We start from the raw sequence: 7,899 nt of genomic DNA on the forward strand, positions 1-7,899 counted from the left end.
ACAATTTTGTCATTGCTAATGGCTCTTAAAGAACAAGAAGAAGAAAAAAGTTCTACTTAACGGGTTTCCATTGTTTCATATTTTGTAATCTCCAAATATGATTATTCTGAAACCGATATGCTGAAGTCACCTTCAAATCATTAAATGCATGTTATTTTATTCCATAACTTATTGTTTCATTTTATGCTCAATATCTACTATCCCGTTCAAACGCCTCAGTTTGTGGTCATATTATTTGTGTACAGAAAACCAAGCTAAAGAAGACAGTGAGTGATTTCAAGTTCGGTGCTAGACCCAGAGCTAGTGCTAGTGCTATCTCAGCACTAGCACCGGCGATAAAACCGAACTTGAAATCACATCGGTGTTGGGAGGTGACCTCCAAATTATGACGTATTTCCGGTTACTTGTGCAGGTCTCGATGTTGAATGTCGTCTGCTGAACCGAGCTCCGCCGCGTGTTAGCGATTTACGTGCTTTTCCCGCATTGACTAACACTAGCCCCTCTATGGATTCTCATTTTCGTCATTTCAACTTTGGTGCTGGTGTTAGCGTTGCTGTGCGAGATCCATTATTTACGCCCATAGATAGATGCACGTTTACATTCAAAATCTATGATCAAATAATGCAGTGGTCGCCCACGAAAACGTAAACGAACATTCTAGACATGGCTACATAAATCTGAGCCTGCCTGATGGGAGCAAAACTAGGATAGTTGCATTTGGGGGACTTTATGAAATTAGCGGTATTTTAATCCGTCTTCTTCATAATGTGTCTAAAACTAAGCAATTTTGGCTACATCATTTGATATTTGACTGTTGTGCAATTCCCTCGGACCTCGCGGTGTTGTGAACTTGTGATTCCATGGACAGGTCCATGGTGATGCCAACAGTCCTAGTGTTGCTGATCGATAATTTTGATCGGTATCGCCTCGTTAATTTGACAAAAGGTATTGGAATACACCTTCCCCTCGACTCAGCATAACTTGCATGTTCCCTCGCCATGTCTTTTGTTAGTCACATTAATGTCACAGAAACATGCAAGTTATGCTGAGTCGAGTGGAAGGTGCATTCCAATGTCTTTTGTTAAACATTTCAGTACTTTCGCAATAATTGACAGATGAGGACATCTGAGGAATATTGGTTTGGAAGGATTTTTTTTTTTTTTTGGGGGGGGGGCATTCCCAAGTAATGTGAGGAAAAATAGAAGAAAAAATCGTTAAAAATATATGTGACCGTGCATCACAAAACGAACAAAAAGTCGCACCCATTGATTTTACGTGAGGACTCAAAAAAGGTCAAATGGTTCAACCGAGTCAATCTTGAGTTTTTTTCACAATTTCTGAAAGAGCTATTGTTCTTCTACACTGTTCTTTAGTTTGGGATCATAACATGAATGGGAATGTGTGTTTTCACCAGGTTTTTTACAACCATTTTTTTTTTTTTTGGGGGGGGGGGGAGAGTAGAATGATCTGGTATGTCTTAGAGGCCCCTTTTCATTTTCTTGAAATACTTTGCACACTCTTCACTTTCAAGTCTAATAAATTTTGAAAGGATAAAGCTACTACTTTGGAAGTTGGCATTAATCATGGACAGAATATGTCAATAAATTTCAGCTTAATCTGATAATTTCTTCATTCTTGTTGCTCCGGTGGTTTACATCCTGTTTTTGCCCCTTTTATCGCACAGCTAGCACGGTTTGGTAAGGATTAAGCGCTTGAATAGATCCTGTACTTCAGAGCCTCTTTTCTCAGTTCCCACTCTTCCAGAGTAGGTGCTTTCTTTCCAGTATTTAGATAGGTTGGGGGAGTCCACTTGAATTGAGTTATACATAATTTTAAAGCTTACAGTCTGCTCTTTCAGAATCTGTCCTTAACTAAAAATCCATATCTGGCGACTTTTTGTTGGTGTGTGGTGCAGGGTCACATATGGAATGTTTCTAGATATTCGTTTCACCGAAAAAGTGATATTGAAGGTGTCATAAATCAAAGCAAATCAACATGCATTGGATTTCAGGGACCCTTTAAAGGACAAGTTCACCTTCATAAACATAAGGATTGAGAGAATTCAACAATATTAGTAGAACACATCAGTGAAAGTTTGAGGAAAATTGGACAATCGACGCAAAAGTTATGAATTTTTAAAATTTCTGTTTTGGAACCGCTGGATGAGGAGACTACTACAGCTTGTGAGTCATATGCGTACAACAGTATAAAGAAAATATAAAGAAAATTCAACATATTTCCACTTTTTTCGCATAATAAAAGAGCACTTGACTTGCCTCTTTCTAAAGGCAGGGGGAATAATATTACCCATAACATTTGTCGGTAACGAGTCGGGGGAATGTGTACTTTTTTCATAAGATGAAATTTTGTGAAATTCTCTTTATATTTTCCTTATATTGTTGTACGCATGTGACATCTAAGTTTTTCACACACTGCAGTAGTCTTCTCATCCAGCGGTTACTGCACAAAAACTTCAAAAATTCATAACTTTTGAACGGATTGTCCGATTTTCCTCAAACTTTCAATGATGTGTTCTACTAATATTGCTACATTCTCTCAATCCTTATGTTTATGAAGGTGAACTTGTCCTTTAAGGCTGTTGTGTGGGGGCTAGCACTAGCACTAGCACCGAACTTGAAATCACCCAGCGTCCCTATAGCTTTCAAACTTATCCAAGCATGATTGTTCGTAGTCTCGCTTCATAACAAAGACAATAGTCTCGCTTCATAACAAAGACCATAGTCTTGCCGCATCAGATGTTTTGCGGTATACAGCAACGACAATAGCTGTTGTAGCACCCCTGCCTAGATTATAGGTTAACATAGATATGCCTGAGAAGACATTAGCAAATCAACAGGAGCGAAACATTATCATTCAATTACAATAAACATATAGGGCCTACACTGGGTAACGGACTTTTAACACGTATTATATAGGCCCTACTGAGAACGTTTCTTTAACACTAGCTCTTAAACCAATGTGACAGAATTTCATAAGTGAGTGAAATTAAGTAACATGAATGTAGAAGTCGGTCGATGGAAGATAATCGAACATGACGCAATTGCATATTTGCAGATGAAAAAATGGTAAAAATAAGAGGTAATGAGAAAAAGACACATTCTTGCAGAGGTGATTAACGTTCTATTGTCGTAAATAAACACAGATTATTCAGTGTCGGAGTAATGGTTATGATAACCCTCACATTAACATACAGAAAAAAGTCACATCTGAATCATGAGCAACGAAAAAAAGTAGAGAAACACAAGACATCAACATTTCTTTCCCTTACCTGCTGTGATAATCAGCAAACAAGCAGCCGTCTTTGACAATCCGCAGCACATGATTGATATTTTTCGAAGATTACCCTATCAAAAAGATGAAACAAGAAGTACAAGAACAATAACTATGATCGTTGTGGGGTAGAGGTTCAAAATTACGATTGGAAATATGGGATCTTCCTGTAAAACACGCTTCTAATTTGGTCTGGATGGGTATAATGTTTGCAAAGGTAAAATCATATACGTTTTTACATTCCATAGGGGTGACTCTACGTCAGCTATGCAGAAAAGAAAAAAAAAAAGATTGATTCATATTCGTACTAGGACTAATGTGTTCTATTGTGTTTCTGTTTTGTTTTGTTTTGTTAGCTTCTGTTCGAGTAGTTCTTCTTGTTGCTGCTGATGCTGTTGTTGTTGTTGTTGTTGTTGTTGTTGTTTTGTGGAGCTTGCCAACGATCTTGTCGCCGCTCACTAAGTTTTTGCAGGAGCATGGCAAACTCCATCGGCGGTCAAAGTAGAGGGGATACATTTCAGTGAAACTGTCATCATTTAATGGAGACACGGCCGCACACAATATGAAATACAAACAAAACTTCATTAACTTTTGCTCTTGTAGTGTAGAAGCAACGGACAGATAAGGGTGTCCTCGCATGACAATACACGGCAGGAAAGGGTATATCTCACTTATCAAGGTTAGTAAAGATGAAACGCCTCATTTCTCCCAGCTATTTTACATAATTTTTTTTCAATCTTGAATTTGAACACACGTCTCTATGGGGAATTATGTACCCGTGTTAGCCCTGCACATGCTCATCACACTAACAGCTTGTGCAGTGCAGGAGTAACCCACATAAGGGCTTTTTACACTCGCAAATTTTTGCTTAGTCCCGTACCAAAGGTGGGGCTAAGGGGGGCCCTAGCCCCACCGTTGGTACAAGACTTTCCTTAGCCCACTTTCTGTTTACACTTGTTTTTGCCGAAGTGGGCTAACCCCACCAATAATCCCGTACTATCTGGCCTTGCAAAAAAGCAGGGTTAGCACCGCAATTGCCTGATTGCGGTGCTAATCCCGCAATTGCGGTGCCAAGCAAGCGAGTGTAAAGAGCACGAAGAAATAATCCGGGACTAAGCGACGGAGACGAAGTCTGAACCACACAAAGTACTGGACTAATTATACGAGTGTAAAAAGGTCAGTTTTCTCTTTAGCCCGGGACAAGATCTTAGTACGGGATTTATTGCCAAGTATAAAAAGCTGAAGAAAAAAAAAAATCGGTACGGGATTAACGATAGTCCTAGGTCAGAGAAAGTACGGGGTTAAGAAACACAAGTGTAAAAAGAGCTTTAGTCCTTGAAGTGTATGCCTTGGCGGGCACAAGGAATGTAATTGACAGTGTCGGAGGATCTACTAATACAACAGACGATCAGAGCTGCATTTGGTATTTTGTTTGCACCTCAGTTTCCTCTCATGTGTCTATCTCTAGGGCTTTGTACACTTGTGAATTTTTGCTTAGTCCCGTACCAACGGTGGGGCTGGGAGGGGGGGGGGGCCTTAGCCCCACCGTTGGTACGGGACTATCCTTAGCCCACTTTCTGTTTACACTCGTTTTTGCCAAAGTGGGCTAGCCCCACCGATAGTCCGGTACTATCTGACCCTGCAAAATAGCAGGGTTAGCACCGCAATTGCGGTGCCAAGCAAGTGAGTGTAAACAGAACGAAAAAAATAATCCTGGGCTAAGCGACGGAGACGAAGTCCAACCCTCACTGACCAATCAGAAACGAGGTAATCAAGTGCTGCCGGTGCGTGCGTGTACGTGTACAGTACACAGCGTAATCATGAATATTCATGTGGTTTGGAATGTCCGGGGCCAAGAAATACGAGTGTAAAAAGGTCAATTTTCTCCTTAGCCCCGGACAAGAGATAGTACGGGACTAATTGGCGAGTGTAAAAAGCTGAAAAAATAGGTACGGGACTAACGATAGTCCTGGGTCAGAAAAAGTCCGGGGTTAAGAAACACAAGTGTAAAAAGGGCTAGAAGCCCATCTCCGGGACAGTGTCACCCCTGCTTTAAACTCAAAAACATCTAAGGAACACGTAGACAGTGCAGAATACATTTGGAGGTATATTGACAAGTAAAATGAAATTCTACCTCATTAACATGCGAACACTCATTCCAGATTTCACATCAGAGAGTCGGACTGGACGACTTACCTATGATTATTTGATGAACAGTGACATGGGGTCGCAGTATTTGCAGAACATTGATGCTCGTGATGAGCTTGCCTTTGCCTCCCTCTTCTTCTCCGGAAGAGATGTTTATCCGTCCCTTTTTGTTGTTTTTTCACCTTTGCACTTCCTCTGCTCGACTCTCATTGAGAACGGACAAAAAATTCAAAGAAACCTTGCCGATCGCCGTCAGAAAGTACGCGAAAAACAACAACAACAACAACAACGAATCTTTTTCACATCGGTTGAATGCTATGCAATTGAGGAATGCTGTGTATAGCACATTGAATCCACACTTCACTGGAATAATGAAAACGCAGGTCAATGTGTCTTGTACAAAATGAGCGTGCTCACACGTGACTGCGAGGCCTTTTCTCCACTTACGGCCACCTGCAACTGAGGTCTTTCTACATGGGGAAAACTTTTTTTGTTAATTGATCAACTCCGATATCTGACGATAATGCTCCTTGTTAGTCTATTTTCTTTAGCTAAGGTCTAATCGACCAATCAAGGAGTAACATCTCTGTACGCAAGCGCACACGAGCACACGCACACACACGCACACACACACACTCGCACGCACGCATACACACAATCATGCACATATCTCTTGTGTCATTTTCTATCAACAAGCTATTTGTTATTTTGTAATCATTTTGCTTTCTGAATAAAAAAAAAAAAACTGCTAGTACTCTTCATTTCATGCTAAGTGATTGGAGAAGACGGCCTTGTCATAGTGCTTATGTAATGAAAATCGTTAATTTCCCCTTTGTTAATTGATATATTTCAGGGGGTACATCATCTATGTAAAAGCATATAGGCATATAGTCATACCGAATGCTTAGTTGCGAGACTTGATAGTTTGATAGATAGAGGATACATAGATAGATAGATAGATAGATGGATAGAAAGAAAGATAGATAGACATAATCTATGAATACACAGATAGATAGACAGACAGGTGGGTAGATAGATATAGATTGATACATACATAGACAGATAAAGACAAGTGGCTACGGGAACAAAGAAAAAAAAAACCTGAACATAAATCGTTTGCTTAAGTTTTAGGGATTTGATTCTGTAGTTCGTTCTTTTTTAAAATCAGATACACCAAAAACAAAGAAACAACAACACAAATTCAAAACTTTTAAACAGATTGTCCTATTTTCCTCAAACTTTTACTAGTGTATTCTTCTAAACTCCTCAAAAAAAAAAGTTCTGCAATTCAAGTTTGAGACGGTAATCTCGTGTTGCTTCATCATCATACGTGAATGTGGTATCATTAGAAAGCTTGATTATTCCTCTTCACAATGATGCGCCATCTGCTGTGATTATGTAATCATGGAATTTACAGTACTCTTGAATACAGGGCAGAGTCTGCGTTGAAATGTTGCAAAAAGCATTGTTTTTAACACCTGTGTGTCTTGTGAAGACGCAATGTGTTTAGAAAAGTGCCCAGATGACAGTGCAATGTCTTGTATGAATGTGTGCCAGAGCTGCAGTTTATTGAGTGGTCATTTGTGAGATTTTCTAAAGATGCCACGCTTATCGAATCTCCTAAGGGCCCAAGCAATTGGACAACTCCAAGCAGGTGTACCCCAAAAGGATGTTGCGGCCTGGTTTGGGGTGAGCGCAAGCACCATGTCAAGATTGCGGGGGAAAGTTCTTGAAACTGGGGAAGTTAAAGACAGACCGAGGAGTGGGCGTCCCAAAAAGGCAACCCCGCAAGAAGATCGGCATATCACACTCTCTGTATTATGGAACCAAAGGTTTTCCGCGAGGAATCTACGCGAGAAAAAAGATTGTGTGATCAGACAATCAGGAACCGGCTCCACGCAACCAACTTGCATGCTCGCAAAGCTGCAAGAAAACAGGCAATGACTGCCTTCCACCGTCATGCCCGTATGCACTGGTGTCGAGAACACTTGCGATGGAACCAGGAGATGTGGCAATCTGTTCTCTTTTCCGATGAGACGAGATTCTGTCTAGGGGAAAGTTTCACCGAGAGCAGTGTCAAACCGAGAGTGTCACCGAGTGTCACCGAGACGGGCAGCGGGAAAAGGGGTATCAGGAAGCTGGACGGTAGGATCAAGGTCTGGTGACCTCCTGGCGAACGATTTGCAGATTGTTGCGTCGACAGAGTGACAGCCTTTGGATGGGGAAGTGTAATGGTGTGGGGCGGCATCTCAGCAGTGAGCAAAACGCCGCCCATCGTCATCGATGGCAACATGACGGCCCAGTAATACAGAGGTAAAATCCTTCAGCCAGTGGCACTTCCGTATTTGCGCCGTAACCTTGCCACCGAATACCGTCTTCCAAGATGACAACGCTCGTCCGCATAGAGCAAGGATCATCGAGCATGTCGAGTAGGCCTACCTGCGGGATGAGGGCATTGGG

Source organism: Diadema setosum, chromosome 3, assembly GCF_964275005.1.
Source record: "Diadema setosum chromosome 3, eeDiaSeto1, whole genome shotgun sequence".
Lineage (NCBI taxonomy): Eukaryota > Metazoa > Echinodermata > Echinoidea > Diadematoida > Diadematidae > Diadema > Diadema setosum.